The 27,893-nt window shown below is 42.8% G+C and overlaps 1 long non-coding RNA gene across 1 annotated transcript; it reads left to right on the forward strand.

Moving 5' to 3' along the window:
• Positions 1 to 790: 790 nt before the first annotated feature.
• Positions 791 to 5,813, forward strand: LOC131095929 (uncharacterized). Its single transcript, XR_009115934.1, has 2 exons — positions 791 to 877; positions 3,459 to 5,813. It is a non-coding gene; the product is annotated as an uncharacterized LOC131095929 (long non-coding RNA).
• The last annotated feature ends 22,080 nt before the right edge of the window (positions 5,814 to 27,893 follow it).

Genomic DNA, 27,893 nt, shown 5'->3' on the forward strand with positions numbered 1-27,893 from the left:
TCTGGATATGGAAAGAAATCCTCTCACCCTCAGCCCTACAGATGAGAGGTTTTGTTTGAGGGTCTCTCTTGGTCCAGCTCCTCTGACCCTGCAATCTTGTAGTGCACCAGTGTGAGCAGCTAACACCACTGCCAAGACCTATATCCAAATTCCTAGGGATTTTAAGGAACTTCAGAGCAGCCTTCAGAGGTACTAATCTGTTATTAGCACTAGTTGCAGTCACCGAAGAAATTCAAAGGTTCCAAACTCCATATTATCATCTTATTTCATAAAACTCTGGCAAAATTTTGATGCATAAATGAAAAGGTTGTGGAGTATTCCTAAAGAGACTTTTAGACTTAGCAGGTAATATTCAGACACTGCTCTTTTTTAGTCAGCCTATAATTGTTATTGGCAAATTACCCCTAAAATTATATTAAAATTGAAAACAGAACAGCTGTAGCTTATGTTCTGTTCTCTAGTGGGGAAAAAAGGACAAAAATTAACAATTTTGCCTTCCTTCAATTTGATTATTTCAGAGCATGGGGCAAATAATGATTCTTTTCAACTTGAATATCAGAAGTAAGTTGCTTTGGGTGGCAAAAAACCCATAAACCCACACCCCAAACCCTAAATGAAATGGTCTTAATCCAAACCCAAGCTATTGCATCTGGCTGGATTTACATTGTCCAACTTTCTATGTGCATTTTTTTTCTTTCCAAAAGTGGCTATACACAATCTCTTGATTGATATTGAATGTCCCATTCCTAATATTCCTAATGACAGAAATCTTCTGTCTTTTCCAAAGAGATGCTTTGCCGCTATATCCTGAAGCACCCTCATGATTCCTGCACAGGCACCAGAATTGCACAGACTTTCTACTACTGAGGCTCCCTAGGTAGGTAAAAATGCCCATCCCCTCATTTTTCAGTGATTCACAACTTTGGGGGTGGTGGTGCTGAAAATCAAGGTACAATCATGTCAGACATTTTAACATTGCTAATGAGCTCTTAGCATGGGAAATGCTTATTTCTGTCTCCTGTCCAGCTTCTCCCATTTACACTGTACACATATGCAGGTCCATCAAGCATGGGGTATGAGGCAGGGAGAATGCTGTCTATAATTTAAAGTCCAGGTACAGTGGTGGAGTTTCAGAGTGATAGAAAAGGAGCTTCCACTCATCACTCATCAATGTCTTCCTGCTGTTCAGAGATTAAACATGCACAAAACCAGTAGGAGGTTGTTAAGTTCCTGTTAGCAACTACTGTACAGAAAAAGAAAATCCTGACATGAATTGTGCAGTCTGTCAAACATCACACAACCCTGACAGCCCTCCTCTGTGCTAAGTTCAAACATCTACAGCTGTGAGATACAGAAGCTGCAGTGGTAACTGCAGCTCAGGCGTCAAAAAGGTAGAACCCAGCATTACTCTCAAGGCAGCCACATGGCACAGATGTAATGCATTGCAATATTCCCTTTTTGTTTCATCCAGTTCAGTGTGCCTACTATAATAGTTCGGTGAGTTTTTCCCTTCATCTGTATGTGTTATTCGAAATTAGGCTGAAGATTTTTCATCTTTATAGCCACAAATGTGCCAGTGAAGAGCAACATTCTTTCTGTGTCATCAAAAGGAGTTACTTCTCCTCTTGCAGAGTTTTTTCTAATTCTGTGCAGCATCATAGGAAGAAGATACATGAAGATGCCTTGGGTGATTTCTTGAAAAATGTTAGGCTCTTTTTTCTACTGCTTACAACATAAATCAAAACATCTTAAATTAGACAGAGCCTCCTGCCTGGTCGTGCTTAGTGTAGTCAACAATAACAGAAGCAGAGAACTTGAACTGGCAAGTGCAAACAAGCTCTATTTAATCTAACCTGGTTTGAAAGAAAGAAAAATCCTCTTTGTTCAGAAAGAGACTGATAAGATAAAATTCCAGGGTAGCCAGGAAGGTTCTCTAATGCTACAGCCAAAGACCACAAGAGTCAAAATGTGCAAAGAGAGAATCAGAAAGAAATTGTGTAGATGACAAAGGAGGAGTAAGAGAGATGTGCAGTACTTTGAAGCAGACACACCTGAGCTCAAATTTAACGCGGCTCAAGAACAGCATCTTAAATTAACCATTCCTGAAGGTCTCTGTGTGCAGCAAGAGATTTTCTGTTGATGCTAGTACAAAACACATATGTTTCCTCTGTGCAGCATACAATGAGGAAATACTCATTTTCATAAGCACAGCAGGAGCCTGAACTTACGATCTTCCCATGTAGGATTTGTGAGCTTGGATAATTGGCATTGCCAGGGAAGGTCATGAAAGCACAATTACTCTGTATTGTACCTAGGGATTTAAGAGTCCTATTAATTCCAAGCTATAATATAGTAATAATACAAAATGCTGTTTAAAGACAACAGAGCTAGCAATTTTATTTTTCTTTTTGCTGACGGAAGGCTTCAACAGACAACAGCTATGTGAATGTGGGACCTGAAGTTACTTTCAAAACTTCTGTGTAAGCTGGGTTTGCAGCTCCTGTTAAATTTATGAAAATGCTCTTTTGTATAGTAGTTTCTACTTCTGAGTTTTTTATAAACCATATATATAACAGTAGATTTAATACCATTGCCTTGTATTATTGTAAATTTCTAAAAATCTCATTTGGTTGCACAGTTGCTCCTGCCAAATGGAAAACTTTGGTGTGTACCTGGCTTTTAATACTGAAGGTAGCAGGATAAAACATACAGGTATGTTATTAGGGATGGCTTCTAAATCCCTTCAAACGATAATCTAAATGCACAAGAACTGCAGAAGAATGAACTAGTAAGGAATTTAAGACACACAGCAAAGAATCTGACTAAGATTTAGAGTAGAATGTTTTGAAACTCAGCTAACTTAATTCAATATATATTCTGGTTTCATTTTTGTACAGCAACAGACGTATGTGAAAATGCTGCTATTTATTTACCGCTTAAGATTATGCTTATTTGGTGTGGAGGGAAATATTATGACTAACATACAAAATAGTGCAATCCATAAACTGTAAAGTGTATTAAAAGAGCTTTATCTGAGTGTTTCATCCACTTGATTGCTTCAGTGGTCCCTATTTTGACTAAGAGATGTCTTGAGGTCCAGTAGCTATAGTGGAAACAGCCTTTCTTTGTGAACATGACTATTCACTTTAAGGAAGGTACCCTGCTAAAAATGCAACCTTGCCAAATGTAGAAAAATTAAGTGTTACTTCAAATTCTGCTGGGAGATAGAAGAAATCTCTTTAAAAGTGGTGATAAGTTTCCCAGTACAGCCTGTTTGGTCAATCGGGTTTATTTTGTTTGGGAATTTAAAGAACCTCAATGGACTCTTAGCTTTCTTTTCTCACTACAAATAGTTAAAAGCCAGTGGGATGTGGAGTCGTGACTGAATGGATTCATGACTGAATACTTTTGGAAACCTCACTCCAGCAACGTAACTGCAAATATTTTTTTTGTTTCAGAAGCTGAACAATGATAGTGGTGAAACCATCTATGAAGCCATCTATGACAGGCAGCTTGCCTGGAAAGACACTGTGAATTCACCTCTGATCCGCACCAGTAAAACCTCCTGTTAAATGGAGAAAGTCAAGGCTGGTGCTTGTCTTCTTTCATTGCCTTCTCAGGATGTTCAACTTGTGATGACTGCAACAAAAGCAGACATCTGACATGTCTACTGGCCTCAGGGCAGTGGAATGGCATGACAGAGCTGCCAGTCCTGTGGCTTTGATTGGCTTACCCCTTTCCACCTCCTCAATTTCTATTTAGAAGTTGCATGAGATTTTTTAAACAAGTGCCTAAATTAACTGGCACAAATCATCTTGCCCAGCTGAATACCCAAGTGAAATACTTTATTTTTACATATCCAAGACATTTAAATGCAATTTGAAGACCTGGGTAGCGCAAAGACTGAATAGTCAGCATGCACAATTTTCTTCATTTAGTTTACTCTTTACCAGGTAGCCCAGGCTGATGGTGACTGACACTCCTTGGCTTTTGTGACAGTTTATGTTTATGCAGCAGCAGATCTTAAGTGAGTATTAGTATCAAAACAGTCAATCAATATTGGCAGTAAGTGGTGGCTTTACTGCAAATCCTTCAAGCAGAAAGACTAAAACTAGGGGAATGCATTGAACTACTTAGCCCTTATCTCTTAAATACACAGCATGGCTTGAAGGCTGGGCCATGATGGCAGCCTGGAGTTTAGTGGTTGATAGCAGTAGCTGCATTCCAGAAGCTCATTCCTCCTGGCTGGGCTGTGTGGGGCTCAATGGCCTTACCCAGAGCAGGGCAGGACTGCAACTGGGAGCAGGGCAGCATGCCCAGCTCTGATGCCAGACCAGCAGTGAGCAAGGACAACTTCATCAAAAAAGGCAGTGACATTTATAAGGAAGAAGAGAAAAAATATTACAATTTCTCATACCTGGACAGTAAAAGTGCAGATGGCAGTGACATTTAAGGGAAGACGTGCATGAACTATGTCTTTCAAAACCTGATGGTCATTTGTAGATGTAGACAGGTCTGTCAAAGCAGCTAAACCTTGAAACTACTTTAATACTACTTGTGATTAAACTGCTATGCCTGGCAAAAGCTAGAAGGGAAAAAGATGCTTTCTTAGAAAGGGGCTGGTAATAGCACATGACCTTGGACAGTTTATTAAGTAAGAATCAAGTAAAAAGGTGCCTGGACAAAGGAAACCCCTAAAGCTTATGACTATTGGAATTAATATGGTAAGACCTCAGGCAAAGACGGCAGACGACAATTAGTTCAGACTTAATAGGCAGTGTTTGCAGATGTACAATACATCTTGGAAAACACTGTATTACTTGTTCAGGTTTCTGAAAAACGTAGAAGTCAATAATAAAATACAAATTGTTATAAAGACAGGTAATGGAAAGCTGTAAGTTAGAGGACATGTTAGGTCAGTTTATAATCACAGAGATGCTCTCATTTTCTGTCATGCACGTTGTTTGCACTGTTGGTTTCTATGGCATTGGTTCCCAAGAAGATTGAAGAAACTAATGTGTGAGTTAAACAATATAAGATTTTTAAAACATTCCTTGAAGTAATAAACAAACAAGTGATGCTGTGAGCAGCCTGACTTTATCTTGTTGTACTATTGTGAAAGATATTATTAAAAAAACCCTATAAATGCTATAACAATGATGACAACATGAATCACAAGACAATTTGTGAATCTACCACATTTTTCTACCATAAATTAATTTACGTATCTTTTGAACACACCTATTTTTAACCACACAATAGAGGTTCCAATGTGGTACTATAATATTACAGTACAATATCACAATGTGATATCTTGTACAGATTGTGCTCAACAGGGTTTGAATTTGGGGTGAAATAAGAGGGGTGGAGGAGAGAGGAAATTCCAGCATGTGTTACAAAGTGTACAGGCAAGTTATTCTGAGGAAGTACCTCAAATATCTTTGACCCACAGCAAACAAAAAATAAACAAACAATCCAATCCTAAAAAAAATATTTTGCATTTCACAATTTGACAGCATTGTGGCTACAGTTTCCACTTGTGCTATGTCCTGTGATTTGTTCAGGGGAACCATTTCTCTTCCAGAAAATATTAGCAGGAAGATGTTCTTCCACTTTCATGGGAAAGTGAGATATTAGTTCTGGCTTATTAAACTATTTCAGCAAAGGGCTTCCTAGCATCACAGAGATGTGAAATGTCAAACATCTACATACTATATTCCATCCTTATGCTAATGCCTAACTATTCCCTATACTATGCAAAATGTGTTGTAACCCAGGGCCTGACATACTATCAATTAAATATCTTTTTCTGATGTTCAGTGTCTATTTATTTCTTCTCTATCTTCTTGAACATAAAATTGTCCCTCCTGGGTGAAGCCCCCTTGCCCAGCTCAACTCTCAGATCATTAGCACATGCTTAGAGTAAAAACCTTCCTACCCTTAAAAAGCAGTAATCTTAAACTGGTGAAAACACCAAATTCACCTGGAAATGCAAATGAAAATGCACTCTGTTGGTTGAATGAAAGCATGGGGAGAAATGTGTGTGCCTGCCACAGGGAAAAGTGACAGGTTCAGAGCCAGGGATGGAGCCAGGGACAGAGCATCCCCAACCTTCTCCAACAGGACAGAAACACCAATGTGCACTTGTTACGAGTTCAAGTAAACCACAAATATGTCAATAGCCTCATTATAAAAGTAATTACTTTGTCTGGGGGAAATAATTCTTTTAAATGTTAATTTCATTGGAAAAATACATAAATATCCTTGGGTCAAGACAGATGTAATTACTTTCTTGACCAATGAACCAAAAAACTGGTATATCCTGTACTCCTATTTAAAGTCTAATATGCTTAGAAAGTTGGCTTATTCCCCAGTGTATCTTCCCAACCATTTCCCTGTGATCAGTGTTTCTTTCTTTATTCAGTTGTCCTTTACGGTCTGTGTCTGAAGAGAGATGAAATAGCAGCACAATGGATCTTTTGCTATTCTGGTGAATATCAGAAAAACAAGACTCTCAGAAATTTCAGTTTTGAAGAAACTTTCAATTAAAAAATTGAATTCAAATTGTTGCAGTTTGAAAAGGTGTAACTGATGTGTCTAAGAGCTGAAATAATTTCTCTGTCAGCCTTATTTGATATTGATTGACTAATGTACAACTTGGAGCGTAAAATTTATTTTACTAATTAGTGAAAATGGTAACTAAACTGATAAAGTTTAAAACATGTCAACATATTGCTCTCTTGTCTCAGAAAATTAAATCTTTGGAAGATGAGATATCTTGAACAGAGCTTTGTTGTGATTTCTTTTCCTTTTTTGAAGATCTAAATCTTTCATGGACTGACAATCAGGAGGGACAGGCACATTTCATATCTCCTGGTATGAGGGCTCCTGAATTAATACCAGTGCTTCTATAAAAGTTCCTGAGTTGATTCTATTTTACTGAAATATTAAAAAGGGCTTTGCACTTCCTTCTTGCAGGTAGGCAGAGCCAGGGGAGATTCAATGCTATTAGGGTGGATCAAGAGAGAAAAAGGGCCCTGCCCTTTTGGGCCCAGCTGAGGCCTGGGAATAGCTGTTTCACCAGGTGAAGGAACTTGATAAAAGAGCAAGAGATTGATAGCTTGCTCTCAGAGACACTACAGACACAGGAATCTTGCATTTCCTTTGTAGTTAAGAATCAGATGAACCCAGAACTCTATCAAGTAGCTACTTGAGAGTGTATTAAACAGGTAGGCTGGAAACTGGTCAGTGCCCATACTAGAAGGAAGATCCTCCTAAAAATTTGACAGTGACAAGTCAGAGTGGTACGTGTTACTAGAGGTATGAAGCCCTGGAACCAGAAGGACAAGCTACTGACAAGGAGGACCAAGGTCCTGTTGGGATAGAGGAGCTGCCTAGTGCAACAAAATCTATACCCTGCATTGCAACTTCCTGTGTTAAGAGAAAGAAGAGTAGTTGTCAGAGGTAACTCCCATGTAAGAGGGGGTGGAAGACCTGATGTGCTGACTGGATCCCACCCACACGGAAGTTTGCTGCTGTCGCCCAGGGATTCAGGTGAGGAGCATTACTAGAAAACTCTCTGGTCTAGTAAGGCGCTCCGATTATTATCCATCAATGGTTCTTCAAGTTGGTAATAATGAGATGACAAAGAGAACTCCAAGGGCAATAAAAAAGGATTTCAGGGCCTTAGGACAATTAGTTGTAGGATCAGGAGCACAGGTAGTGCTTTTTTCAATCCTTTTGGTACCAAGGAAAAAATATTGATAGGAATAGGCAGATCCCACAGGTCAACACATAGCTCTGAGGCTGGTATCTTCAGAAAAGCTTCGAGGGTTATGGCTATGGGATGATCTATTCAGCACCTGTTCTACCAACACCTGGTTGGAAGGTTGCACCTTTCTCAGAGTGGAAAAAGAGCTCTGGCAGAGGAGCTAGCAGGGCTCATTGGCAGAGCTTTAAACTGGCTTGGAAGCAAGGAAAGGAAAATACCCAGCTCACCAGTGATAATCAGTGGGACAGTGTGTCAAACCTTGAGGAAATGAACACTAATGGGCTACCTCCATCTGCTTCATGAGGGGCTGGCTACAAATTAAAGCACCTGAAATGTTTCTCTACCAACACACGCAGCAGGAGGAGCAAACAAGAGGAGCTCAAAGCTTCGATTCAGTTCCACAGATTTGATATCATTGACTTAAGTGAAACCTGGTGGGATCAGTCCTGAGACTGGAGTGCCCTGTTGGGCAGCTGCAGGCTCTTCAGGAGACGCACACAGGACAAAAGAGGCAGGGGGGTGGCATCATATGTAATGAAGGGCTGGAATGTACCAAGCTTACAGCTGGAAATGGTGCAGTTGAGAGCCTCTGGGTAGGAAAGAAGGGACAAATAATGTGGATGTCATTGTGGGAGTTTGCGACACACCTCCCAGCCAGGATGATGAAGTTGATGGATTATGCTTTGAGGAACTAAAGGATAACTCTAAATCAACTTCCTTTGTTCTTATGGGAGACTTCAGTTAACTTTCCAGATGTTAACTGGGAGCACCAGAGGGCACAAAGAGGGCCAGAAGATTCCTAAAACACCTGGATGACAACTTCATGATACAGGCAGTAAGAGACACAACTAGGAAAGGCATCCTCCTTAATTTGCTACCTGCCAACAGAGAGGATGTTTTGAATGAAGTGTTGATTGGCCTGTCTTGGCCACAGTGACCATGAAGTGATCAAGTTAAAATCTCTGCTGACAGGAGGAAAGTGCCAGCAAAACTTCAAATCTGGACACAAGGAGTGCAGACTTCAGACTGCTCAGGGAATAAGTAGAAAAGTGCCCCAGGAAACAATCTTTGGAAAATGCCGGGGTCCATCAGAATTTGTCATTTTCTAAGGACCACCTTCTAAGGGCATTGGAGCAGACAGATCCTAAATGTCTGAAGTCAAGCAAACGAGGCAGGAGGCTGGCTTGGAATCTTCTTTTGGAGGTAAAGCAAGAAAGGAAGATGTATGCCCAGTGGAAGCAGGGTTAGGTGACTTGGGAAGAATACAGAAATGCTGCTTGCCACTGGTAGGGAGAAGATTCATGTGGCCAAAGCTCAACCAGAATTGAAACTGGCCAGAAATGTGGGCAACCATAAAAAGATGTCTTTTTGAATACTGGCAAAAGGCAGGGCAGAAACAACATTGGCCTGTTACAGGGTGAGAATGGACCCCTCACAAACAGAGACCAGGCAGAGGAATTTAATGCATTCTTTGCCTTTGTCTTCAACACAAATGGTGAACTAAAGGGATCCCCAGGGCCCTGAGCAGGAGAAATGTCATTGTGAGAATGATAAACTTCCAGGTGACCCTGAAGTTTTGAGGGATCTGCTATTCCAGCTGGATCTCTATTAGTCTATGGCACTTAACGTATTCAACTGAGAATACTTACAGAGCTGCCTGAATTTGTCATGAGGCCTTTCTTGACTGATTTTAGTGATCTTGGGAATCTGGAAAGGTTTAAACTGCCTAGAAATGAAAATATTAAAAAGGGCAAAGAAGATGACCCTGGAAATCACAGGCACATTAGTCTCACTTCAGTGCCTGGCAAGGTTATGAAGAAGATTCTGGAAGTTATTGAAAAACACTGGGAGGACAATGTAGTAACTGATCACAGTCAGCTCCACTTCATGAGAGGAAATTCCTGCTTATCAAACCTGATTTTCTTTTATAACAAGGTAACCCACCTAGCTGATCAAGGGAAGCCAGTTGATGTCATCTTTTTGGATGTCAGTATGTCTTTTGATACTGTGCCTCACAGGATCCACCTGGAAAAATGTCCTGCACACAACTGGATAAACACATCATGATATGGGAGAGCAGCTGGTTCATGGGTCTGGCACAAAGGGTTGCAGTGAATGGGGTGACCTCAGAGTGGTGACCTGTCACTAGATGGATTCCATGGGGCTCCACCTTAGGCTCTGTGCTCTTCAACATCTTCTGAAATGATTGGGTGCAGGACTGGGAGGGATACAAAGCCAGTTTGCAGATGATAGAAGACTTGAGAGGAGCTGTTGACTCTCTCAAGGGCAGGGAGGCCCTGCAGAGAGACCTTGAAAATTAGAGGGCTGGGCAATCATCAACCATATCAAATTCAACAGGAGAAAGTGTCAGATTCTTCACCTGGGATGGAGCAACCCTGGATGTACAGACAGATGGGAATGAGAGGCTGGACAGCAGTGCCATGGAAAGGAGCCCTGGGCAAGCTGATGGCAAGCTGAACATGAGCCAGCAGTGCCCTGGCAGCCAGGAGGGCCACCCGTGCCCTGTGGGGCATCAGGGACAGCATCAGCAGCCGGGCAGGGAGGGATTGTCCTGCTCTGCTCTGTTCTGCACCAGGGCAGCCTCACCTCCAGCACTGGGGGCACTTTGGGTGCTGCAGTGTAAAAAAGACATTAAATTCTTAGAGACCATCCAAAGGAGGGTAACAAGGATGGTGAAGGGCCTTGAGGGGAAGCAGGATGAGGAGTGGCTGAGGTCACTTGGTCTGTTCAGCCTGGAGGAGACTGAGGGGAGACCTCACTGCTGTCTGTAACTTCCTCATGAGGGGAAGAGGAGAGGCAGACACCGATCTCTTCTCTTTGGTGAGCAATAACAGGACCCGAGGGAGTGGACAAAAGGTTTTTCACCCAGAAGGTGGCTGGCTACTAGAGCAGTCTCCCCAGGGAAGTGGTCACAGCACCAGCCTGACAGAGCTCAAGAACCATTTGAACAATGCACTCAGGCGCATGGTGTGGGGCACACCGATGCAGAGCCAGGAACTGGAGTCTGTGATACTTATGCTGCTTCAGAGCCATGATTTGATTTTCTGGATGCTGAATGACAAGAGAACAACGCTAGCAAAAATTCATGAATTCTGAGGCAATTATCATTTGCTTTGGAGACTGCTATGAGATCATCAGAAATGCTGAATGTTATGTCTGGAGATCTAGACTGCAGGGGACAAAACCCATCTGATTTACTGGAAAACCTAACAGAAGAGTAATGTGTGGGAGAAGAGAGAAGGGAGATGAAGAGACTAAGGATGTTATCTTGTCATTTCAATCTAATGTTTATTTATCTTTCAATCCAATGAGACTTGTTGTCTCAGCTCTTCCCTGTGACACAGCATAACCTCCTTGGGAGTCACAACATTTGGCCTGTGGAAGGACAAGGACAGTAAGAGGACATGGATTTCCAAATGCAGTGTCACTTTCTCATCACAGGAAATTCCCCAACAATGGTGAAAAAAGACAGTATTTTTTACTTCCTCCTGATCTTGGGAATACAAGAACACTGCCTGGGACTTTGGGAAATCACCCAGTGGCTGCAAAACTTACCTTGGGGTTCCCTATCTCTAAGACCTGCTTTTTCCAGCTGGGAGTGTTGCAGGGAGGCTTTCAGTCCCAGAGGGTTGGTGTGGAATGCCCAGGGGTCCCATCTGTAGGCACACAGTGTGGCTGCCAGATACAGGTTATCAGGGCTATTAAGTGACAGTGTGACAAACAATCTTCTTGCCTGAAATCTGAAATCCTTTTGCCTTCTCTCCATTCTTTCTCTTGCTCATCATATGCTGCCTACAGCTGAGGCACCACATTTTGCTGTATTTCAAGTAGTAATATTGAGGTACTGTTTTGAGGTTTAGAAAAAAAGAATATGACTCAGAAAAAACATGTTTATGATACAAATTGAAGAAAAGCAATGCCTGTGTAGTAGCAACCAACTCACAGGCAAGTCAGAGGTTATTCAAAAGTATTAATTAGAATTTATGAAGAATGTGTGCTACTGTGGAAAGGAATGGAGAAAATCATAGAAGGCTTGTCCTTCCTTGTTCAAGGAAATGGAGCACAGGAGGCACCATCTGACAAGCATTGGCTGGTCCTGCTACTGGCGTGGCCAGGGCTGAGGGAGCTGTGGGAGGATGCCAGTGCCAGTAGCCAGGGTTAGAGCTAACTTTCCTCAGCCAGACTGAGGTGGAAAACACAGGTGAGGCTGTGAACCAAATTCAGCTGGAGTGCTGTCATGCAGCAAACTCCTCACATCTCAAGCAGCAGCATCCACTGGGCAGCATCCTGCTGAAGCTGCTTCTCACCCTCCCAGGTCCTTTGAATATTGTTTGGATGCTGGTTGTATGTGGCAGGGTCAGAACTCAGATTTCCAGGATATAGTGGCATATTCACACCAGCAGACAGGCTGAGTGCCAAAGGCCCCCAGCAGTGTTGCAATGGGTGAAGCAGAATGGTGGCCATGGGCACTTGTTTGGTGCCCCCTCAGGTAAAGCGAAGTGAGAAGATGCAGGGCTGTATATGCTCCCATTCTGTCAGTACCAGAGGAGTTTCAAGTTTAATTGCTGCCTTTATATATCAGAGCAGCATTGGCTTGAACATCTTGTCCTTTTGGTTGGTTTTAGGAGAATCAGCATATATAACTGCTTCTTCCCACATCACAGCCGTCATCACTCACACTGCATTAAAAATGGCTCCCTATTTAGCTGCATTACTCAGAGGTAGGATCTGCAGCCTTGTCTTGGATGAGAATTTAGCTGAGACACCAGAATAGCAAGCTCTAGCAAGAGAAGAGCATTGAAAACCTGCCACAGGATCCTACTGTCACCAAAGGAGAAGGAAAACCATGGCTCTGAAACAGGGGATGAGATGATCACAGTTGTAGTAAGAGGAGCAGAAGTTCATTTTTTTTGCCTCCCCTAGTGTCTCATGGCACAATCACAAGCAGGAGACAAAACCCTGCTCTCTGCTCTGGCTAACTAGTTAATTTGTCCTGGTAGGTGTCACAAGGGAGTCCTAGTATGATTAAGTTTGAAACAATTATGAAAAGAATAATAACTAACTAAACATATTTAATTAACTATAAAAAGTGTTGGGCTTTTGATGTAGTGCAGGAAAGCCTCAGCTAGGCTCTGCCAGTGGTTACCTTCATAATCTTGGCTTTGCAATGAAAAAGAAACCAGAAGTATTAAAGGCCTGCCATGCACTGAGTGGCAGAAGTGGCAGATTCCCATCCTGTTGGTCAATAATTCATAGAGTGAACACTTTCTTTCCTGAACATGTGCAACCCCACAGTATCTACTTCTCCATTAGTCACACAACCCTCTTCATGAGCAGTATATTACAAGAAATGAAGGTAGGACTTGCAAAGGCTGAGATGAAATCAGATGAGTGTCACAACACTTCTGACACCAGATTTGGGTGCATCTTCAGCAGAGGATGGAGCTCCTGACTGCCAGGCAACAGGCTGGACTCTGACAGGACCAGGCTTCTCCTTGCTGAAGATTTAAGAATGAGATCAAGCAATGCCTGGCCCACTTATGTGGGTCTCTATCCACATAGGAAGCTCCTTAACCCATTCTGCCCTACAAATAAGCCTTGCAGAAAATGACCTGCTTCCTGTCCTTTAAAAGATGCAGGTGGATAGCTGATACTCCAGTGGGAACGTTACTAGGCATTCTATGTGAAGAGTGCTTGTGCTACTGTCTTCCTTCTGAAGCTGGCTACCCCTTTATGCACAAGCAGTCCTTTCACAATTTTCTCCTGTGGCAGAGTTTACCACAGCTTCTCCAAATATATGTGGGCCTGGCATCTGAGTATAGCTGAGTGCCTCACTGTGTAGTGCACTGCTGCAATTCCTGTATATCTGGGGAATACATTCCTGTACATCTGTATAGTGGGGTTGTCCATCAACCACTCTGTTCAGGTAAGAAGGCTGAGGTGCTTGCTCTGCCATCATAAAATTCTGATCTCCTACAGCATCCTCCATATTAATGATGTAGAATATGAGTTTATGGCCCAAATTCACAGTCTTCCACCTTCATTTTCCTCAAGTTACAGCTGACAAGTAGGTGAAAGTTCACAAACATCTCCCTTAATCGTTCCATCTGACCGTGCTGTTTGTCAGCAGCTGGCAGGCTTTGGGAAGCGGGGCCTGTGGCCGGTGGCAGGCTGTGGCCAGGGCCGCGGCGTCTCGCATGGCTGCCCTGACCCTGCGGAATGCCGCAAGCCAGACCATGTCACTGCAGGCTTGTGGCCTGCCACAGGCACAGGGCAGGTGCCGGGATGCCTTGCACTCTGCCGGTGAGCACAGCCACAGGCCACAGGCCACATGCCACAGGCCACAGGCCACAGCCCTCGCTGCCCACCCGGCTGCGGCCTCCCTGCGCCAGCCCCAAGCCGTGTGAGGGGTACAGAGCCACGCAGAACTGTAAGGAAACTTGTCAGGGAGGCGCAGCTCTTTGTCAGCCCTTTGCTCTGTTATATTTTCCAATCCATATCCGACCTGACCACAGAATCACAGAATAGTCTGGCCTGGAAGGGACTTTCCAGATCATCTCATTCCAACGCCCTCACCAGGAGAAGGGACACCTCCCACTAGACTGCACACTTATTTTCTGAATTTTGATATGGAATCAAAACCTTATAGCAATAATCTTATAACGTACCGTAATAAATTCTGACATTTCTCATCTTCATGATTCTACATTGTTAGACCAAACTGAAATTTAACTGGTAGGAAAAATGTTGGGAGACAAAAATATGCTGTAAAAGGCCAAAGCAACAGATACAGAGAGAAATCAGTAAAATTACGCAAACAGAGATTTAAAAAAGCTTCTATCAGAAACTGTGGCTTTGAACTTTGTTATCTGAGGTCTGGAACCAACAATATGGATACTCCACAGTGGGTAAGTGAGAATGAAACAGAGAGAGATTAAAAGGTAAATAAAAAATGCAGTGAAACAAAACTGATTTTTTTTCAGTAGTGCATTTTCCCCTCATTCCTTGAAATAGTCATTAAATAAACTTTGGCTTGGCAGAAAATCCAGGGCTCTTTAAAGACTCCTAACATAATCTGATATGTAGCTCTATATTATCTATTTTTAAAAGGGATTTTCCTAAGAAACTTCTTGTCAAAATTAGAGTCAAGGGGACAATTCACAGTGAATGATTTATTTAGCATATTTTTGTATGTTTTCTATTCCCAGATTGTCCAGGAGGCAATTGTAATTCCTTTGAATATGTTTGAGTTTACTCGCAAAAGGCTTTAAGGGAATTATTTTTAGACAGGATTAATGACTGAAAATGATACCTGCTACTTGATCTCTGTTGGTCAGTTATTATTATAGTCAGGCAACTATTCACAGTTGAACTAGACACAACTTATTTTAAAAATGCAGACTCATTTCTGTTTGCAAATTATCCCTGATGAAAACAGGTTTTTGTGGGACTGTTTATGTTTCACCGCATACGACCTGGTAATATAATATGTATTTGGTATTCATGTCTTCTCATCTGAACAGTGCTGTGCTTCCTGGCCAGAAGCACTTCCTGAGCAGAAGCAGCTTCCTGGCCAGATGATGAAAATCACATATAGTCTGTTTAAATTAATGAGTTATCAGTCAATGTTCATAAATGTTCAATTAATCTGCAGTTTAGACAACAAATAGAAGGCCACTTTGGTGCAAATGCTCCTGCAAACGTTTACTACTTTTCATCAACATCTCGTGAATAACTCTATGAATATTCCTTTATTGACACCATTGTCATGAAAGGAGGCTTGATAACAACTCGTGAATCAAAAGGTTTTGCACACAAATGCCTCTGGTCTTTACTGGGCCATGCAATTTTGATATAATATGTAGCTGTGGTTGCCCATATAGATTGAGATATTTCTCTTATTCCCTGGCCAGTCAGTAGGGGCTTTATCTTATTTGGGAAACTGCAGAGGAAGGTTTCTACCTGCAGACATTGCAGTCCTCCCCAGCTCTTCTCCAGGACCTTCTTGTGCCAAATGAAAGTCTCTCATGGGGTCCTTAATCTCTGCTTATCACCTGAGGATCAGGCAGTGTGCTGGGAGAAGATCAATGTCAACTCTGTTGCCTTCAGGTGAATCTATGGCCTCAGGTGAGGATGGTGAAAGCGTTTTTTTCTCCTCATTCTCAGCTGTTCTGCTATTCACATTTGTCCAAGTAATTGCAGAAGTAAATATATTCCCTGAAATACATTTACTATATTTCTGAAAAATGATGGAACACATTTGGAAAAAAAAACCTCTGCAGCTTACAGAGCAGCAGCAAAAGCTGGCAGGAATAGATGTTCCAGTTGGGCAGCGCTCAGAACATCAAGGACAGAGTTCTCTGTTGAAAATGGATGCTTTTAAAAAAGGTGCAGACTCATAGAAATATAAAGGTGCTGCATACTTTGTACTGTATGTCTCTTCAGATGCTGCATGTGGTCTGTGGGAGACCCAAAGCTTTGAGCCTCAGGTGATACTGCAACTGCAGCTGATGTTATTCTACCCACATGCAGAGAAGCCATAGATGGCTCCACCTGACAAGGCATGGCTGGTATTTCCAGAGAGGCTTCTCATGGACCCTTGTCCACATGGCCAGTCTTGGCCCAGTTATTTGTGTGGCTACAGTCAATTCCCTGTTGCTGAAGAGACACAGGTGGCTTATCCTGACATAGAAAAGCGGAGAAAATGCTTGCTGGCAGTAGTTTAGGAGGGAAATTCACCAAGTGTCATCGTTTATGGAAGTTCTGATTTCAGAAGTATATTGAGAGGTTGTATCTGCCAAATCCTCATGGCAACGAGTCCATGCTGTTACTTGCAGTGGAACAGTACCCAAGGGTGTGTTCATACTATGTATCTTCATCAGCAGGTGAGACAGGAAGGGTTGTGGTCGCCAGTGTATCCACCCACAGCATCACCACCTGAGCCTTGAAAACAGGTGAACAAATAGAAATATGTTCAAGGAAAACACATATTTGTCTTTGCCTATGTCTTCAATTCACAAAGAATGTCAGCTGCTCAGTCAAACGATATAAATGAGACAATGCCTCATTTATTTGTGTGGTTATTGGTAAAAAGAGTAAATTTCACGTGAAATTCAAACAGCACTTCATGATGAGTTTAGTAAACATAAAACAGACTTCCATTTGCATTTGTTTTCCCCAGGTGCCCATGCTTTATATAGGCTACAGCTGCAATAGCTTTGTTAAGAAACTTGACTTGGTCTCTGTTAATATCATTATCACCTTTGCAGACATGGTTTGGTTTTCTATCTCTTTTATAAGTGCAGTAACATCTTTACATCTGTCATACATCTTTCCACCTGGTAATTAGTGGATGAAAATGAGAGAGTTTCACCTTGCTGTCCTCTGACAGTAGCTCAGTTTTACTAATAAATACTGTTATTTGTCAAAGAGAAAATTCTTAATAGGACAAAAAAAACCTCAAACAAAAAACCAACAACAACAAAAAACAAACCCCAAACCAAATAAACCAACAAAAACCCAACAAAAAACCCCAAACCAAACAAACAAAACAACCCCCACCAAAAAAACTCCCCAAAAAACAAAACCCAAAAAACCCACACCTCTCAAAAAAAACCCCCAACCACAAAAAATTAAACAAAAAAAAAAAAAATCCCCCTGTCTACTCAAAAATTGCTCCACAAAGTCAAGCAGAACAATAAGCCAAACAAAGCTTTGATAGAGCAGGTGCCTTGCTGCAATGGCAGAACTTTTTAATTGCTTCTGTTGAAACAGTACTTCTCTTGAAAAATTAGGTCAGTTAAAGTAGGTGGAAGTATAATAATTTGAGGTTAAACTGCACCTAATGACAAGAAATGTTTACTCTAGCCTAGTGCACATAAACACAAGCACCATGAACATGAGGGTGAGTGACAAACTCTTCAGGATGGAAACCACAGAGGAAAGTGCTGGTGAAAGCACAGATGATACCCTTCCAAGGATGCTCCTGTTCTGATAAAACTCTTGTTTTGTCACAAAAATTTAGTTATTTAAATGCTCCAAGCTAGCCTGAAGTTTCAGCCCAGGAAGGCCTACGGCTTGATGACATTAGGTGGTGGTGGGGTGTCCTGTGTGATCAGCTGTGATGCCCCAGCTTTGTGACCTGTCCCTGAGCTTCCCCTGGGACTGCCAATGGTCAGGGGCTGAGGGATGTTCGTCAGTGGTCCTGGCTGATCACCTACTGTAATTGCACCCAGGCATAACAATGAAAGTTTTGAATTCAGCTGAATCTTTGTCAAAATATGAATTAGTAGTTCTGACTGAAATCTTTTAACTTTTGTCCCAATGTCCCCTGTGTTCTTCTGCCCTGGTCTCCAAGCCACAGAGCAATGGGCTGAGAGATGGGGTCAGGTAGTCAGTTCTCCAGGTGCTGGTTCCCAAGCCAGTCCCTCCAGCTTGTGAGTACTCTGTTTGTCACAAACTGCCCCAAGGTACAGCAATACCCAAATTATTCACTGGAACACTTTGCCTTGAAGGAACCACAAGCTCTATTTCTTTAATGATTTTAATGGTCAGAATAGTGCCAGGTCAAGCCATTTAATTGTGTATTTAATTAGTCATCTGTATGCATGAAACTTAAAGGTGTTCAGCTGTGCTATTTTATAGGAATTAACTAAGTGGTAGTAAATCATCTATGCCAGCAATAAAAGTATTTATAGCAGTACTTCTTTTTTTTTTTTTTTTTTTTTTTTTTACTGTTATTGCTGCATTGTTTGTACTGGTAGACATCTGTATAAGAATAGTTCTGCTCAAAGGGATGGGAGAAACACAGTTTGAGATTTTTGTCTGACATCACCTGAAACCAACTGTGGGCAACGCAGAAGAAGCTGAAATGTGAAGTTCATAGGCAGATGACCCAAAAAGCTATTGCCAGCTGCAGGCTTGCTGTGCAACAGTAAATAAGCACACAAGCAACTTGGCCCTGTGGAAACTCATAATTTAAAGAAGAGCAGGACAAGAAATATGATCTGAACTTCTAGGTAGTAGTGCTCTCTCTTGAATAAATCTTAAGAGTATTTGGCTACTAACAGTTCACAAGTTTGCGCTGGCAAAATATTTCCTGGAGTCAGTGAAGTCAGCCACCCAGTCTTGCTTATTCTGTGAGCAAACAAACTATTTTCTATGTAAGTGCCATTGAAATGCTGCACAGAATTATAAGACCATGATCTGCATAGATAAAATGTGTGTTTTGAAGCATAGAAATTTTTCTGCAACTACATCACATAGATAATCCCTCCTAAACAGAACCAAAGTGCTCATTATTATTTTTACCTCAATGTTTTCCATGCTGAATTTTACAATAAATCTTTCAGGAGAACACTGGCAGTTTGTTTGGAGCACTGACCTGTGAAACAGAGGAAAATAGATATTGTTAAAAGTCTTGGCTTGCTTGCGCAGGGATCATGTGGCAGAGCCAGGTAACTTTTGAAGTGGTGTACAGGGAGGGGCACGAGCAGTAAATGCTACAATAACAACACAACTGACCTGAGCGTGTAAGCCTCTTTGCACTACTTGGCATGTTTAGCCCAATAAATAACATCACGAGATGTCCATTCCCATCATGTTGTTATTCCTGCATGACCCAACTAGGCAGCCAAAGGCCCTCCATATGTGTTGTTCGCTCTCAGAGAAAGCAGGCAATGGAGTCAGGTGTCGCTGAATGTCTGCTGTTTGCTACAATCCTGCTGCCCTCAGCTCAGGTGGAAGCAAACAGGATGAGACATCCTTTTCATTCACAATTTTCAAGCAGTTCTTGATCTTTAAACTTCTCCTTTGTCTTTCAGTCAGATCAAGTGCTTGCTTGCTGCCTTCTCTCTTGTTTTTCTGATATTCCTGCTGCAGACACCCAGACACATGTATGCCACTATCTATAAGCACATAATGTAGCCCAAAGGGATGCAATTTAGGTTCTGTTCAGGCGTAGCTTCCCAGGCGCCCTTCACAGATGCTGTGCCTCTCGGAGGTGCCCATGGGGACTGAGGGCTGTGGACAGGGTGAAGATCTGCACAGAGGTCCTGAAAATCACTTCTGTCTTCTGTAGCTGCTGAGAGCTTACAATGACTGTCTGCTCTGGCGGGAGGAATGGGACCTGGACCTGTGCTGATGTGGGAAACCAATGTATTCAGATCTTGCACTGATGAAAAGCTAAACAGGGAGATTGTTTCTGCCCTTCAGTTATAAACTCTCCAAAAATATTCAACTGTAGTAGGATAGAACACTTGATAAATTCAAGACATGTTAAGCAAACAGTTCTATTCAAATGTCTAATCCTGACTATGGAGGGAGAATTTTTGAAAGTATGATTTTTTTATTCTTTATTTAAAGAAAGGTAAACAGTCATTCAGGAGTTTCAGGCATTTCAAACCATTTTGAACCAAAAAGAAGTTTGGTTGAACAAACCATTTTCTTTGTTGTGAAATAAATGAAAACACCAATTAGAGCAAAAATCACTTTCCAGGAGCCCTAGGCAAGAACCTCAGGAAGATCGGCATCTGCCTGTGAGTGACACCTTCTTCCCTGTTCTTCTGCTCTTCACCTTTGTTTCTGCTCATCTTCCTTTCTGGGTCTTTTCTCACAATTTTCCCCCTCTTCTCCACTGAACCATTTTCCCCTGTGTTTGCTCTTCCTCCCTGTTAAAAATTAATCAGCTGAATAAATATGCTGTTCTTCCAAAAGGATGGCTTCCCTTTCCCTCCCCATTCTGCAGTCACCTGGCTCAGCCTCTGGCTCAGAGGGTCTCCCTGATTGTGGGAGGGAGGACTTAGGGGTACATAGCTATTGGCCAAAAGGAACACACTGGCCTTTACCTCACTGTTGCCATCTGGGATAGGAAAATGCTCTTTGACAGATTCATGGACATACTGCTCCACTGGTGGCTCCTAGACAGAGATTCAGACACCTGCTATACCACTTTTTCCCTGACCAGACTAACAATTTGTCAACCCCTTTCCTCCACTCAATGCTGAGCGAGCTCTTTTGTCCTTTTGCACAACTGCACAGGATCAAACCAGAAAGGATAAGAGTTTTCCACTTCCCCCAAAGCCCTTGGAAGCCCTTGCTGGCTTTCTCTGTGCTTGCTTGCTGCCAGCCCCTGCAGGAGCTCTGTTTGCTCTTCCTGAGACTGCAATTACCAGCACTCTCCTTGGCAGCTCTCCTGCCCTGTTACATTCCTTTTTGTTATGCTAATAGTCTTATAACCAACTCCAGCTTCTGAGACTGTAATACACCCCTTTTGATTCTCTAATCTACTTCTCTCCGTGCATTACAGCACAGAGCAGTTTGCCAAGGTCCCAGCAGAACGTGTTTAGCTGACTGATTCTGGTTGTTCCTATTAGATCCTGGCATGCTTCTGAGATTTGTCACTTCCACACAAATCACACTCCTAATCCTGGGGTTTAGCAAAGTTTGGGTGGATTTGGATTCTACTACATCGTTTTTAGGGGAGATGATAATACTCTTTGATGAAAGATCTCTGGATGGAAATTCTCCCTGCTAAGTATGAGCATGAGAAAAATCTACTTTCAGTCCAACATTTTATCTTTTTTTTAGTTTAAGTGTGGGTACTCATGTCAAGATGGCAGTGTAAGCACATTAGGGCTCTGAACTTGTACTCAATACCTTGTGAGGGGCTGATGTGATTTATGGTTGCCATAGTGCCACGTACAAACACAGATTTAAGTTAGATCCTGCATTCTGCAATATGTCCTCATGGAGTTGATCGCTCAAATTATGTTCCCAGGGAGCTGTGCTTCTTGGTGGAAACCTTTTGAAGCATTCATGTCTTATGGGACTGTCTCTCCTCAGAACAAAATTAGCATTTTCATAACTCTTGAACAACACTATATGACTAATAATATTGTAAGCTGATTTTATAGCTATATTTCTCTCTCATTGCGAAGGTGTCCTCTGGAGTACCAGCCTTGAGCACCTGTACTACTGTACTGTATCATGACTGCTTCTTTTTTTTAAATTTGTTTTTTCTCTCAGTGCAGGAGGAGTGCTTGGACTTTAGGATCATATATCAGCTAGCTGGCCCTATGAAGTTTGGACTGCAATAGTATGTGGTGATTGCTGATGGGGCTATGGTATGATCCCCACTGAAAAACCATTTTGGGGATGAAGAAGGAGAAGACTGCGGTGGAGTGTCTAACTTTGAAAGCACAGACATCAACAAAAATTCATACATACATACATACATACATACATACATACATACATACATACCTATGTATATGTGTGTGTGTGTGTGTGTGTGTGTATTTATGTAAAATTACTTCATTGTGTCAGAAGAGGGTCAGGTTTGTGGTGGCTGGTATAAACAGCTGCACACCAGAGCATCACATGTGAACACATGGGAGGGAGGTGGGATGGTTTTTAGTAGCATGAGCAGGGATGAAATAGCATGGCTGGCATGGGATTACTTAAAGAAAGACTGTTGCTGCCTCTGCACAGATTGTCAGGCTTTCCCTAGGGTTAATATGTTTGTTTAACCTGTCTCACAGTAAATAAGACTTGGAAGAGCTTCACACAAGCTTTGACTTCACACAAAATGTGACACCTTTCTGTGTGCCAGGGTCGAGCAGATAAACAGCCAAAGCTGAGGAGCCCTTCCACAAAGCAGCTCTTTCCAGATACCTCTCAGGATGTGAGCACCAATGTTGAGCTTATCCAGCTCTCAAGGGGGGGACATGATATTTTTTGTCTGTAGGAAATCCTTTTTGTTTCTGTCTAAAAGGAAAATGTCGGCAATGCTGCCTTCTGAAAACTGCAGCAAGAAGCTGCTTTCACTGCCTTCCCCACTTTTCTTATTGCTCGCCAGTTAAATTTCATGTGGATTTCATTTATTGTGCTTGATGGCTTAGCAATAAATTATTACTGCAAAGGAATTAACTGCACGTCATGTTTGGAAATCTGTATTGTTTTGCTGCTGTGTTGATCCTAGCTTGCCTCTGAGAAGGCAGCTGATCCCTGCTCCTGTCCTTAACATCGAGGAGGTCTACTTTCTGCCAACTGCTGCAACACTTCATTCAACCAGGAGAGCAAAATGGAGCCTGGCAGACTATTGGCAGGACATGACTTTCTTAAAGGACAACCTGCCCCCACTGTTTAACGGGGACATAACAATTAAAATTGTGTAATAATAAAAAAGAGCACCACAAAAAAGGAGCCAGCAAAAATAGCAGTAAAAAGTCCCAATATGTGATCAGAAGTAATTAAGGTGGTTACTGTGCCCTGGGCCTCAGTAACCCCCCAAGAAGTATTTAAGTTTTAGTGTAATGAGGCAGGGAGTAATGAGAAGAACTCATTTGAGCAGTGGAGAACCTTTTGCCAGAGTAGTTCTGCCACACCACGCAAGTCAGATGTCCAAAACTGCAGGGCCCTGCCAGGCCCTCAGTTTTCCAGCTCTGCTTCTCATTTTTACACGGAAGAAACTGAGACAATGCGCAAGGTGTTGAGATTCCAGCTTCTCTCCACCCTGCTCCATGGGCCCCTGGCTCTCCACAGCCCTGTTTTCTTCTCTGACAATGAAATTCTCTGTGGCAATTGTTGCCCTGATTTGTGCATGGAATCAGTTCCTTCAGAGGACAAGAACAAGGTGTCCATGTGCATGGGAAGGGCACCATCACCATGGTCATTGTTGGACCAATGCCAATTGGTGTTCAGCTCTTGGTCACACCACGCCACAGTCAGGCTATGCTGCAGGTGGGGCTTAGGTTTGTAGCAGTGCTCTCCTTTTGAAAAGAAAAGGATTAGCAATTCCAAAATTTTAAAACATGGTGGTGGTTGCAGTGGGCAGGGGAATCCAGCTCAGAATATTCAGAAAGCTGACAGCACCATGGAGAGGTAAGCCATGCTTTGCTTGATCTTCTGAGCAGCCTGACCTCTGCTAGGCCTGATGTAAAGCAGCCCTGACCATGAGCTACTTCCAGCACAAATGAGGGGTGATTAGAGCAGTAAAAAGTCCCCTCCTGTAGTTCTTTTAAACTCTGTTGGAGGCTGGGTGGAGGGAGGGACTGGAGAGGGAGGAAGGTCCACCAAGAACCCTGCAATGCAAGGACTTGGAGAATAGAGGTTCATTTCATGTCTCTGTCAGGAAAAATGCACAGTCATAAGCACAGAAAATTCTGCACTTCAGACACTTCATTTGCTGTAGAGCATCTCTTCAAGGAAGACAAAATTTGAGAGTATGGCATAAGCCATGATGACCTCATGAGCCATTATAACTAAGGAATAGACCTAATTCCATTTTGTGATAAATCATGAATTGATCTTCCATTTATGTCCTCTTTTTAAAAACAGCGGTGTGGCTACAGCTTTGGGGCCATGAAATGACTGTCTCATGGATGGTAATTGTGTTGCTGTTTCTGCAGATCATTTGGGAGCAGCCAAAGTTCCCTTTCTATTTGTCCCTTCCCAGCCCCTGCCCTGTGCCTTGGAGGCCAACACTGAGCAGCCAGCACCGTGTCCTGCCCCGTGGCTGCAGCCACCTGTGGTTTGGGGCAGCTCTAACCATCAAGTGCCTAAATTGAGCTGGGAGGACACTCTGTGTGGGAAGGAGCCTGAGGATGTGGCAGCTTTCCACGCTTAAGGGTGTCCATTTGCTGCAGGGTTGGTGAGCCACGCCATGTCCCCGGTGCAGCAGGAATCCTTCCCGTGGCTCCTCCAGGCTCCAACTGTGGTGGCACTGAGGCCACTCTGTGACCAAATTTGCAGTGAGCCCTCCGAGCTCAGGGGCACGCCAGCACTGCCGGCCAGCCTGACTTTCCTGGCATTCCTTGCAGGCTCTGCCCTCTCAGGGGGCGCCTGGAAACAATCCAGGCAAGTCCTGTTCCTGCAACCAGGGCCAGCGCTGACCGGGCCTGGCTTTGTGAAGCCCCGTGTTAGTGCTCCCGTGTCCATGAACCGAGGCGGCAGTCAGCTGCAACACAGAGCATGGCTTGATTGGCAAGCAACACCTTCTCATCAGAGCGTGAGGGCTGTGTGCCCTTCCTCCTGCGCCCCCTTGCAGCAGGTAGGCCGAGGGAACACTCTGGGCCTGGGCACTCTGAGGGCTGGCCAGCTCCGAGCAAGGACAGCCCTGCCTTCCCTTTGGCTGTAGGACATTACGGGCACGGACGCTACGTGAGCACCCAGACAGGGGCACCGAACAGGTTTGTGCTGCCCAACGCTGTCCAAGTGCAGAGGAAGCCCCAGTTAAAGCAGACACAAAGCAGAGACCCAGAGAAGGATGCAGCTGGAGACACGACAGGGACCGGCGGAGTGCGGGGCGGCACCGCCAGTCTGTGCAGCTGCAGGAGCTGCAGAGTGGGGCCGAAGAGCTCCCTTTTCTCTTTAGCATCACAAAGGAAAGCTTCAGTAAAGATTTAAAGAATAAATGAGCTTTGGGTATAACTTCTTATCAGTCTGAATGTGGCTTTGAGCAATGTAGTCTAGTGGAAGGTGTCCCTGCCAATGGCAGTGGTTGGATCTTGATGATCTTCAATGTCCTTTCCAACACAAAAGTTACTGGTTTTCAGTTTATGGGGTGTTCCTGCCAAGATAAAGTGCAGCAGGTGAGAAAACATGGGAAAACCTGTTTGTTTGAACACTTGCAAGGCAGACAATTAAGTCAAACATCACTGACACCTCAGAGATCAGTGCACTTGTGCTGAATAGGTGGTGATGAGACTTGGAAGAAGGAGAAAACTCTATTCCCTTCTAAACTATTCTCCCAGGATTATGCAGTGTGAACTACATTAACCCTTACAGGTACAAGCTTCCTGCTGCCAGTGCCTGCTCTTGCTGAATGTCGCAGGCTTCCTTATAACCCTTCAAAGTGACATTAAAGGGGGCCTGAGAGAATGACACAGGCCCAAAATGCAGGTTTGTTCAAGCACTCTTTTTACTGGCAATGCACTATTTCAATGGGTAACAGCATCTACCGAACAGGAGTCTGTATGAATGTGCCTAAGAAATCTTGATTTTTATCCTCTGCATTGCAAGTGATTACATGGGCAATATTACAATCCAAGAGCAACGACCCAGGCACACCAGAACTTGAACACAGGAGCAAAATTTTGGCATTGCTACAGTCAAGTCATGCACTGACCATGCTGAGGTGGGAATTTGTGCAAGTCTAATGAATAAATGGGACAAATGCAGCTTTCAGCTTTTACTCACACTAACATTAGTAATTTAAAGATTCCATTTCCTTCTCTGGAGCACTTTTAGATGAAACTCAGACAAATAAAGTGCTGATGTAGCCAACTAATGAAATACTTAATTTTACTTGTGGGTTAAAATCAGTGCAATCATTAACCAGTTTGAAGTGCTTTGCTGAGTTAGGATCTAAGACTTTGTAAGAAGATGAATGCAGATTGAATTCCAATAGTGTTTTGTGTAAACTTGATAAGGCTTGGAAAAGTAGCTTTTTTAGTTGACATAAGTGTCCACAGTCTTGTGGAATAAAAGTAATACTTGGAATATCTGTGTAAGTCAGTCCTTATTATTTGGAAGGCATGCTTTAATGTGCTTTCTTTCACTAATGTATGGAGCCACTGGCAGAATGAAATCTGGGAAAGTGCTGAGCAGAGCACAGCAACAGCACCCAATAATTCAGGAAAGAAAATAAAAATGACAAACTGCAGAGAGCTCTAAGCATTTTCTGAATAGTCAAGATACAGATTTTTTTCTGGACACTTTGATTAATGTCTCTTGCTCTCACATAAGGTGTCATGGGACCTTTTAAAGAGCACTTTCTTTTACAGATCCTCTAACAGCATAGCTCTTCCTAATCATCTTCTGGAGTAGGATTTCAGTATTGACTTGGAAAACTATTATATACTAGATCACTAAAACAACTTTCTGGAATAATGGGCTTTTGTTTTGGTGGTCTTCTATTCAAATAATAGCACAAGCCAACATTTTACAAGACAATAGCCTGATTTTTTTTCTCTATTTAGTTTTGTTCCTAATGTAATTGTAGTTTTGCCATCAAAGCAGATTAATTTGCACTCCTGGTTCAGTGGCAGAGGCATTCCATTACACCTCATGTGTGTGTGCATCTGTGGGAGAACAGAGTTTGGATGTGCGTAAGGATGTGCACAGCTGAACTATTAAAGAAGTGGCCCATTTTCCTGCTCATGATTTTAGTGAAAAATATGCCATCTTTAATTTGGTCTTGATTTCTCTCTTAAGCTGTTGTGCAAGCTCAGACAGCAGCTGCTTATGACCTAAAGGCCCCTGGTCCCATTTTCAGTTTTTATGCGGACACCAGTCTGTTTCTCATCCTGCTGACACTCTGCCTCACGCTCAAACTGTGTGTAGCAAGGAGGCTGTGGGTAGAGGAGGCAGAACACACGGACACTGCCAGAAACAGAAATCTCCAGTAGCATATGGCCTCAGCACTGGTGGACAGGATCAGTAGCAATTAGTGCTGCAGCTGCCACCTTATAACTGGATATTCTTCTGCAACAGCTCTCCATTTCAGTAAATGATTAGAGTATTAAAGTCTGTGGAAGCCAGCAACAAAATTGCTCCATATATAATATACCCAAAATAGGCCGTATGAGGCTTCAGATTTTAATTCTGAATCTTTTATTTTCTTTATTCTGATTGGACAGGAGAAATCTGATTTCTCCTTTTCCTGATTTTGGATACTTACGTACCTTTTTTCTAGTGGATTAACCCCATTCTCCATCTGGAGGCCTGGGATTGCACCATATTTTCTCTGCTTTTACAATCAACTGGAAAATCTCCAGCACTGAATGGGGCTGTGTCCTTGGCTTTGACATTTGGTTTCTAGTCTCCACTAATAATCAGGGTTAATTCCTTTGCTTGTCACGATGATTTGTGGGTTTTGAATTGCCCTAATTTGTAGAATGATTCCGTGTCTACATCAGCCCCCCATTCTTTGTCTGGCATGCCAGCAGCATCTCGCTCTGAGCTGGAAATGTGGGATTTACATACTAGAAAAGATACCTCTTCAATTTGCTTTTCTCTCCTATGGGGAGAATGACAACATGGAATATGTAGGCACACCTGTTACCTGGTTTTATGTCTCCTGTTTCTCCAGAGTTAACAC

This window comes from Melospiza georgiana, chromosome Z (assembly GCF_028018845.1).
Source record: "Melospiza georgiana isolate bMelGeo1 chromosome Z, bMelGeo1.pri, whole genome shotgun sequence".
Classification (NCBI taxonomy): Eukaryota; Metazoa; Chordata; class Aves; order Passeriformes; family Passerellidae; genus Melospiza; species Melospiza georgiana.